The sequence below is a fragment of the Engraulis encrasicolus genome, unplaced genomic scaffold (genome assembly GCF_034702125.1).
Source record: "Engraulis encrasicolus isolate BLACKSEA-1 unplaced genomic scaffold, IST_EnEncr_1.0 scaffold_40_np1212, whole genome shotgun sequence".
In the NCBI taxonomy this organism is placed as follows: domain Eukaryota; kingdom Metazoa; phylum Chordata; class Actinopteri; order Clupeiformes; family Engraulidae; genus Engraulis; species Engraulis encrasicolus.
Genome location: NW_026945709.1, coordinates 6,940 through 17,500, shown reverse-complemented (window position 1 = coordinate 17,500; position 10,561 = coordinate 6,940). Strand labels below are relative to the sequence as shown.

Below are 10,561 nucleotides of genomic sequence, written 5' to 3'. Positions count from 1 at the left end.
AGTCTGTTTCCTCGCCTGGTAAGTTGCTTCACAACTGTATCGAGGGCATTAGGATAATACATTAAGCTTTTACGTGTTTGAAACGAAGGTTTGGAAATAGCCAGTTGTTCCATGTCTCGGTGGCTATTTTTGGCTATTTGAATTGTCCAGGATCATAGGAAATTAGCTCTAGCTAGTTAGCTAGCTAGCTATCTATAATTAGCTATCTAGATACGGGCTGTGGTTTTACTCAACAGGTCGGCTAGCCGCTAATAACTAACCTACCCAAGTTAGATGCGAATCTGTGTAGTTAACGACTTATTTGCGCTCAAATCTCTCAAGTGTCTTGTTTTTCCTGTCATGGTTCTTGATTTAACTGCCACCCGAGTTGCGAGTTGTAAACAAAACGGCTAATGATCTGCTTTACATTGTCCGGTTAGATTTGGTGGCATGTGCTAGCTAGGTCATTTGAATTGCCATATGCTACACATGGCGACGCCATCGATTTGTGCTCGGAAGATTGACCGTAGTATCATTAGGAAAAGTCGTTGGCTCATCTGGTGGGGGCATTAATTTGCTAAATGTGACGATGGTTGCATTATATTTGTAATACAGTGGTGGGGAAAAGCTGGGTTCATCTCAAAAGTGGTTATATGGACGTGTGCTCCTCACAAACCCCTCAAGCTAGCTTCTTTATCACCCAAAATTACACCCAAGATATTCACGTAGGCCTACTACAGAAATGTCAAGACATATATAAACATATTTATTTGAAAACCACTGGTCCATATAATGTGTCTTCTTGCTTCTTTGTAAATGGCCAAAAAATGTGGCGTTATTACACTTGTGAGGTTTGTGTATTGCATAGACACCCGGTCGATCTTCTGCTGCTTGTTGCAATGCTGCAGGTGGCCTTAATGTTTAATGATGAACTATGTAGTAGTGAAGTTTTTTTTGTCCCCCAATCCCCCCCCCCCCCAGTTGCTAAACAAAAGCAAAGTTGAAAGTTGTTCCAGTGCATCATTTGTCATTGTGCTTGAAAAATTCCGTAGCTCCTGGGAGAGGCATGGATTGGAATGATCTTGGGGCCATGAAACGGACATGGATGGAGGCTGCAGTGATAACCGAAGTGTGTGTGACAGCAGGTAAAATGTATTTTCTAGTTTTATTTTGGAAAAGGGAGGTCACTCAGTGTTTCCAGCAGGAGATTGCTTAGGCGAGGTGGTAAGCCTTTGGACCCATTGCCTTAGTCTTCTCATGTCTTCTGACTCACCAGGGCCAGCCATGCCTCAATAGTTGGCGCGCTGGTCAGATCAAAGGGCTGTGTGTTCAAATCCTACCCTTACCGCTATCATCGTCCATGGCTGTGGTGGCCCTGAGCAAGGCGCTTAACCCCACATTGCGCCATGGCCTGTAACCAACACCCTTGTACCTAAATAACTAAGTCGCTTTGATGTCCTGATTAAGACTGGCTAAGTAATGTAACTGCTAAAGATGGAGCATACATTCATTTACTTATAGATCAGATCAGTGGTGATTGTATTTAGAAATTAAACTAATGATGTTTTGGTGGGATTTTCTGATGTCACAGCATGCGCCTAGCCGCAGCAGGCAGCACGAGACGTCATTGGGCAGCAGTGAGCAGCAGCGCAGCAAGTCTTGCCTGGTCGCAGCAAGTCGTGCCTGGTCGCAGCAAGTCGTGCCTGGTCGCAGCAAGTCGCGCCTGGTCGCAGCAAGTCGCGCCTGGTCGCAGCAAGTCGCGCCTGGTCGCAGCAAGTCGCGCCTGGTCGCAGCAAGTCGCGCCTGGTCGCAGCAAGTCGCGCCTGGTCGCAGCAAGTCGCGCCTGGTCGCAGCATTTGGCATCCTGAGAAGGTGAGGATTGTTTACAATTGCAAGGAGGTTGCCCGTGCAATGAATTAAGCTTTTGCGTGTTCAAAACGAAGGTTTGATGGGGATGAAGCTCATTGGTGCGTGTGTCGCTTTCAAATTGCATAGCTAAAGCCAGTCTAAAGTAAGTTGGAATAGCCAATGTAGGCGGTATCAGATCAGTCCGTTTGTAATGTAACACAGTTCTTACAGGTTATCTTGGACACTGGTAATATTGTTTGTCCATAACGGGGTGAAAAGCCCGCAGTGCTGAGGGCTGCTGGGCCGCAAGGGAGAAGCGCCAGGCGGTCACCTTCACACGGCCGGGAGCGGTTGCAGCTGGAGTTTTTCCATGGCCTTCGCATGAAGCCTTGGCATGAAGATCGACCACGTGCCGACGGCCTGAAGATGTGGTTAACATTTCCTTTTGTAAGAATTACAGGTCTGGGCATTAGCCAATGAAGGTGGGGACAGATGGCCTTATTGACTGTGGTCCTGGCTAGATAGGAGATGAGCACATGTGACGGAGGCTAACTAGCAGAGTTGGCGTGGAACGTTAGTAAACCTCCCTCCCAAAAGCCTCATACAGTGTCGATGCCGTTGGGCTGGGGGACTGATCCTTTAGTCCAGCGGTTCGATTCCCGAGGGGGAGGAATAGGTGCAAGATGACCTCCGTCACACACACATGGGGACAATCACACTAATTTAATACTTTTCATATTAGGGGCCAAGCTGATGACACTGCCTGGTGGAGAGGGGCTGAGTCTGTAAGATCACTGAAGGATTTTTTTTGTTGTTGTATTATTATTCACCAGAAGGCCAAACGTGGTGCTGTGTTGGGCAGGGGAGCATGGAGCCTCTCGGAGGTGTGTGTGTGTGCGTGCGCGCGCGCGCGCGCGCGTGCGTGTGCATGCATGCATGCATGCACGACCTTATGCACTTTTCTCTTGGACCGGGGACTTCGTGTGTGTGTGTGTGTGTGTGTGTGTGTGTGTGTGTGTGTGTGTGTGTGTGTGTGTGTGTGTGTGTGTGTGTGTGTGTGTGTGTGTGTTTGCGCACTGCCATCCCACTATGCTGAAAGAAGACTGGGCCTTTGGTGTGGATGGTTGTTTGCCCATGTTTTTCGTTGTGGCATGTGTGGATGATGACTGATACCCAACAGGTAACGGATGACAGACGCAGGACTGACGTGAAGACCTGGGGATGTGCGTGACGAGATGGACCCGGCTGAGTCCAGCTGCACACACGGATACAATTGATGAGGTATGAAAATTGTTCTGTAAAACTATGTCTACAGTAGACACCAAGATGATCGTGCTCCAGAGCTCTGCAACATGCGTTATCTGCTCTATGCCGCTGACTGTATTGTATTTGGCAAATGTACTGCATTGGATATTGGAAATGGACAGTGGTCTCTACGACTCTTCTTCAAAAAAAAACACATGCAGGGTTTTCAGCCAACACATATGGTGGGTGGATTGAAAATCCATCATTAAATCCAACATTAGCCAAGTTCTTGGAATACCCCCCAGGTTGATCTTTTGCAACTTGCATGGCTGTGTTGTTGCTATGCTGCATTTTGGCCTTGAAGTGATACTGTCCCATTTTTGGAAATAAGCTCATTTTACACCTCTCCTTGAGTTAAATGATTGGGTTTTACCTTTCTCCTGTACTTCATGCCGTTGTCTCAGCACGACAGTACAAAGTTTACCCTAAAGCTGGCGGCTAGCTGGTCACATAGGACTCAATGTTAACTGCTAGCTTGTGGGGTAAAATTTGTACTGCCATACCCAGAGAACGGTTGAAAGTACAGGGGAAAGGTAAAACCCAATCATTAAACTCAAGGGAAGATGTAAAGCTTATTTCCAAATAATGAGCTATTTCCAAAAATGGGACAGGATCACTTTAACGTTAAAGTCTATGTGATTAACTGCGTAGTAGTGGAGGTCTTATGAGTTGCTTAGCAGCAATGAAAGTTGTAAACATTTCACCCTTATCATTTGTTTATTGTGTTTGAAAAATCCTCTAGCTCTTGAGGAAGGCCTGGAATAACCTAGGAGATGGCAGAGTTGACTGGAGAGCTCAGAGAGTCAGGTAAAACGTAAGTCTCTGCTTCTTGGTACAGTCCACAGTCCAGGACGGCCGACAATAGAAAGCAAACTGGTCCACTTCAGACTCGTGATGAACATTGCCGTAGTCGTCTAATATTCAAAGGCTTCAGTTGAGGCTATGTTTACCTGTCTACCTTTGCCCCGGCACCTCTGTCTTTGTACAATTTTAAAACTGAGTGCTTATCTGGTCCCTATTATTATTATTATTATTATTATTATTATTATTATTGTTATGGGACTATTATTCTTGTTAAAAAGTGTTTCACAATGCACTGATATTGATTGGCCATGTCACTGGGTCACTTGACCTGGAATCCATTTTAAAAGCACCTTTGTAAGAAGTAACAAAGTTTGCCCTGATGAATACTGGCAGCGTTATCCCTTAAAATAAAGAATGTGAATCCTTTTTTCACTAACATCAGTGTGCCTCTGATCATTGAGGCTACCGCCTTCAAGAAGGAGCCTACTGCTTGGGCCTTAACATTTTGGGGATACTCACAACCTAAATACTGAGGGAAAGAACATGTTTCTTTGTATTTTGTGTAGTCATATCAATATGGTTTGACGTTAAACGCAATGCAACAACAACAAACATTTCAGTGGTCCCGTCTTCTCTGGCTGAGGCGTTCTGAAGTGAACCAACTTGCTTTCTATTGTACTTTTGCTAGTCACTCTCTCACGGAACGTTCGCTAAACGTTCCCACGGTTTTAACTGCCAATGAGAAGTACCGAACTCTGCATTCCAATTGGTTACTCGCCTCGCTCAGAGTTAAAATAGGGTCTTAAACACTTTGGATTTTCCTTTGCCTTAAGACATGTAAAAGTTTTTATCTTTTACCTGACATGTGACGGTGTCACTTTCACTTCCTCATCAGAGGGTCACTGTGATGTTGATGAGTGACGTGCTTTAAAATCAGCTGATGATGTTGTGGAGGTGTGACCTCCCTGCCAATAATGACAGGTTGGTCACACCTCCTGCTGTTAGAGTTGTCCTCTTAGGATGGTGGTCCAGGTGTGAGAGAGCATATATGCCCTCTCATCCCTCAGGAGTCTATGGAGATCAGAAAGCTCAACCCAAGTATCATGAACAGGGATGAGGGGGTATATATGCTCTCTCACACCTGGACCACCATCCTACCGAACCATCGCGGGAACGAAATTTTCGCTAAGCAGCGGCGCAGTAAGGTAAGAGCTACTGCTCTGGCATGGGACCTCCTCCATGCTACCCTGTTTGGCATTCATCTATCTGACGTAAATTGCGGGTGTAGTCCACATGGCTGTGAGAGAGTTCACTGGCTGCTGTGTTTTTATGTCTTGAGAAGTCGCGTTAGAAAAAAACTGTCCATCTTGTTTGTCAAGCATTCAACCCCACCTTTATTAGACCAAGCAAATCTCATTGTGATCAAGCAAGCATTGTGAGCAGGCAGTTGCGTCCGAGCCTAATGTTTTCAACTCGGGATCCGCCCACATTGCATCGCTTGTACAGTACTCGCATGCTCGTCTCGCTGTGACACGTCGCGGTTAGTTACTCGCTCAGCAATGTGTGTGAACGAGGCTTTAAGCAAGGCATTTTGTGTGATCTCTTTGCACGTCTTGCCATGCTTTGGCACTAACATGTATTAAAATGATGTGTTTTCTCTTCATGTGTAACGCAGGAGGATCATCTCCAGCCCCTATGCATCGAAAGATTAGGGAGGAAAAGGCCATCTTGCACTCAGCTGTGGAGAAGTGTAACAACAACAAGAAGAATGATTGACAGCATCCTTAAACATGGGTGTAAGTACCGGTACACAATTCGCCTTTGGCTAAGCCCCGCCCCCTTGTGTTACAGTCGCTAGGTCGGACAGATGAGCTTTCTTTCTTTCTGTGCTGCGATGTCAACATGGTTCAGTGACTGTAAATCGCAGCAGTTGTTCACCCCTAATAAATAAGTATGTATTTCCTTAATTGTCTTGCATCACAGTTGTTAAACTGTTGTGGGCTCTCTCACCTTCTCGCCTGGATTATCGATAGACTGGCACCATGGTCAGCTAACTCATATCTGTGAGCCCTGGCTGAAACTGCTAAACAAATTCACCCGACGTGACGGCTGTAGCCCTCTTCAAAGCTACCACCACCTCTCTAGAAAATCTGTGCAACCACATCAGTTAACGTTTGGCGTTTGTATCTTCAGTAGCCTAACAAAATAACGTCCATCAGCTGCTAGACAAAACAATCCTGACGTGACTGATGGTTAACTTTTGCTAGCTGTTTTCTTCATTAAATAGGCAATAAAACCAAAATCCTACCTTGACATGTGTTTTGTGTTCTGCGGCGAAACTAGCACCTTTGTCACAGATGCCCCAGGCACAATTTCCAATCATATTTTAATAAGAATATGACCGTAATATCTTGCTAAAACCGACTTGAAAACGTGCGATTTCTGCATCGAGTTCAATGGAGCACTGTCCGACTTCTGTCCGGCCTCGTCCTTTTGCCGCTTTGCGATACAACATTTTAGGGCGGGCCTTAGCCTAAGGTGTGAATTCTGTTCACTCTGTGAAACGGTAGTATTGATGCATAATCTGTTGTTTCTATGATCATTTTTTTAGATGTGTTAAAGCAGGGCTGTACATTGCGACCAATTGGTGGCATATTGAGCCTAAATTTTTGACTGTGCGAGAAAGAAAAATAAAACGGGCGCACCTGTTCGAGTATGCATTTTAACCCTTCGAGTGCATGATTGCGAGAGCTGCTCATTTTTTCCACAGCCTGTCTAGTAGACAGCATCAAACTCCATTGGGAACGCACTTCAAAAAAGACGGTCAATGTTGCTTGAATTCCGTGTTGGCTAAGATTGAGCCATCTCTGCTCCCGTAGCTCAGAAAAAAAAGCAGAATCGCTTCGCACAGATCACTGGTGGCAACAGTTACAAGGCGCGCATGCCTCATCTCCTAGTCGGATGTTCTGTGCCAAAACGTCTTACAGCTTTTCGAAATGGACTGCTGTTTAAAACGTTCAAATGCGGGAGTTTGCATTGCTAACAGGAAACCTCTTGAATCCGATAGTGAAATAGCCACTCGGTTTGCTAGCTCATGTGATTTAAAAGACATCGTTGATTGAGCTGTTTTGAAGTTTCCCAAACCGCTGTCTTCGCAATGACTTCGCCAAAAAATGCAAACGCAATCAAATTAATCAAGTCAAAATATAGTTTGAGGAGCATCCACAAGTAGTGTGCAGTGCGCGCAAATTTAAAGTCTAGTTGGTAAGTAGCTACCGGTGCTGTCGGCTATCAAAAAGAGCAGCCAACACAGTGAGATGATTTTGCTGCTCCCAGTTTAATTTCACACCGTTCCAACCCATGCGTTTGAGTAAACAAAAACTAGGCTATAATAAAGCCCGTTGGATTAACGTGTAGTAGGCTATGTTTAAGATTTAGTCAATCTAGTTCAGTAAGCATGTGATTTACATGCTTTTAATCACGAAGTTATAATAATAACTAGACTGCCTGTGCAGTCGCCTTCGACTGCTTAAGGTATATCCCCGAAACGCGACGCTTCCAGTCCCCAATCATTCCTACCACTCCCGTCCACCTTTTCATGAACGTTTATGATAAATACAAAATATAAAATATATATATTTAATATCTATACATAGATCAATGATGTGCATAGGCTTAAAACCAAATGACTATTGTGAAAATAAAAATGGGGCAAATGGTAACACTGTTTTAATGGTTCACTATTACAGTGGATATACCACATTAGGTACAGTGTAATAACCAGTGTAACAATATTTAATACCACGTCATACCAGTGTGACACCATGTACCAATTTTGTACTTATATCATGTAGGCTATTTGTGTGTAAGTGGTATTACATGGTGTTGCATATTTGTACACTGGTATTACACTAGTATTACATGGTATTACATATTGTTACACTGGTTATTACACTGTACCTGGTATTGCCTATTTTTTACACTGGTATTACACTAGTATTACATGGTATTAAATATTGTTACACTGGTTATTACACTGTAGGCCTACCTGATATGGTAGATTCACTGAAATGGTGAACCATTAAATTAAGGAGTTACCGGGCAAATCAATCCACCCAGTCAGAAGTAATGGGCCAAATAAAAATTCCACCATTTTGAAAGTGTTGACCTCCAAACTCGAATCAGTTCATGAACCTACCCTGCAGCATTCACACACCAAATCTGGGACAAATCCATCCACCCGGTCAGAAGTAATGGGCCAAACAAAAATTCGGCCATCTTGAAATTGTTGACCTCCAAACTCGAATCAGTTCATGAACCTACCCTAGAACATTCACACACCAAATCTGGGACAAATCCATCCACCCGGTCAGAAGTTATGGACCAAACAAAAATTTGGCCATCTTGAATTCGGCCATCTTGAAAGTGTTAACCTCCAAACTGTAATCAGTTCATGAACCCACCCTAGAGCATTCACACACCAAATCTGGGACAAATCCATCCACCCGGTCAGAAGTAATGGGCCAAACAAAAATTCGGCCATCTTGAATCCGGCCATCTTGAAATTGTTGACCTCCAAACTCGAATCAGTTCATGAACCTACCCTAGAACATTCACACACCAAATCTGGGACAAATCCATCCACCCGGTCAGAAGTTATGGACCAAACAAAAATTCGGCCATCTTGAATTCGGCCATCTTGAAAGTGTTAACCTCCAAACTCTAATCAGTTCATGAACCCACCCTAGAGCATTCACACACCAAATCTGGGACAAATCCATCCACCCGGTCAGAAGTAATGGGCCAAACAAAAATTCGGCCATCTTGAATTCGGCCATCTTGAAATTGTTGACCTCCAAACTCGAATCAGTTCATGAACCTGCCCTAGAGCATTCACACACCAAATCTGGGACAAATCCAAACATCCGTTCAAAAGTTATCGCGTTAACACGAAAGACCTTACGCGCGGACGCGGCGGCGGTGCACGCAAAACCATTACATCCCCGACGCTCCGCGTTTCGGGGATATACTAATAACAATGACAATAATAATAATAATAATAATAATAATAATAATAGGCCTAATAATAGTAATGGGAACTGTGATTTATGGTATATAGCAGTGGTTCCCAACACGTTTTGCAAAACCATGACTGAGCAAACTTGCTGGCTATAAAAAAAAACCCAAAAAAACAGTGGATATTTCTGACAGGTTAAGACAACAATAGCTATGGATTGTTAATTAGTGATATTTATTGGTGTTTTTTTATTTCACACCTAGACATTTCAGGGGAGCCCATTGGAATTCCAGGTGACCCCATACCCCAGTGTTGGGAAAAAAAACACTGACATATAGCCTAGGCTATTGTGCAATGGTGCAATAAGCACAGTATTTTACATAACCCCCCACCCCACCCCCCAATAACAAAAGTGTCGCGACATTTTTAGAGTGCTCCTAAATTTGTATCTGTGCTCCTAAGTTTTTATCCGTGCTCCTAAATGTTTTCATTTAGGAGCACCTGTGCTCCTAGTGAAAAAGCTTAACGTACAGCCCTGTAAAGGGGCACTGTCGAACTGAATGCCGGACAATCTGTACCTAGAACGGCATAGAGCAGGGGTGCTCAACTAGAAACTGAAAAGGTCCACTCACCAAATTTCGTATGTTTCCAGGGTCCAAAAAAGTCGCTACGGACCGATGCAGAAAATAGCCTCACTCGCTGGCCGCACTGGCCTCTTGCTCACTCACTGAGTTGTCATAGTGATGACACTTTTATTTGTCATAAGACTGGCTTCGCAGAAATACACCTATAGATCGCATGGCAGCGAAATCTCATGTATAATTTATACATATTAAATACAAATGGATTTTGTCTAGGTCCAGATGACATTGTGTTTGGGTCCGCATCCGGACCTGGGTCCGCCAGTTGAGCACCCCTGGCATAGAGCCTCGTTGTTATTAAGCCGTGAATCTTGAGAGGCAACCTTGTAGTTGGGATATTCAACATGTCAACAAATGTTTTGAAATTCAGCTGCTTGGCTCAGGACCTCGTGTCGTGGTCCGTTGTGGTTCTGACATGTTTCCTCTCATTTTATGTTTCTCAGGGTGTGCTACGTATCCATGTTTTCCGGGAAACACTGTACATGGTGAGCACTCCTACATTCATTTTCAGTATAATAACAGAATGTAAATTTCAGTGACAGATTTTTCCACATGCTGCTACTGTTTAATGTTTTTTTGTTTGTTTGTTTGTTTGTTTGTTTGTTTTTCTCCCTTGCAGTGGTAGAAGATGGCCGTCCTCGTGGGTGCTGAACAAAAATAAAATCCACTATGCTTTGTTTTTAGTTTGCCGCTTCATGGTTAACTTTTTTACTCTTTAAAAAAATAAAGTAACACAGACACCCCATTGGCGTGGGTCCTTTTATTACATCACACAATGCATGTATGCGGTGTACAAAGTCTGGTGGCTTTAGGTGATAGCTACCCTTGCTTGTGCTTTTTCAGCAGAGAGAAAGTGAACTGAAATTAAGTCCTCAGCTCACATCACTCCATTCCTCTTGTCATTTTGTCATCCAGACGGTGGGTTCTTTCGTGATGATGCAGTGATGCTTGTGCTATGCAGTGTGCA

General features: G+C 44.0%; 1 long non-coding RNA gene across 1 annotated transcript in view; it reads left to right on the top strand.

Annotated features, from left to right (window-relative positions):
* The window catches only part of LOC134443965 (uncharacterized), a 10,432-nt gene extending 93 nt beyond the window's left edge, over nt 1-10,339 (top strand). Inside the window, exons 1-8 of the long non-coding RNA XR_010033805.1 lie at nt 1-18; nt 1,032-1,124; nt 1,571-1,851; nt 3,008-3,108; nt 3,875-3,939; nt 5,612-5,732; nt 10,038-10,079; nt 10,214-10,339. The exon at nt 1-18 is cut by the window's left edge and continues 93 nt beyond it. This is a non-coding gene — a long non-coding RNA (uncharacterized LOC134443965). The remainder of the gene's footprint in view (nt 19-1,031; nt 1,125-1,570; nt 1,852-3,007; nt 3,109-3,874; nt 3,940-5,611; nt 5,733-10,037; nt 10,080-10,213) is intronic.
* Nucleotides 10,340-10,561: the final 222 nt, after the last annotated feature.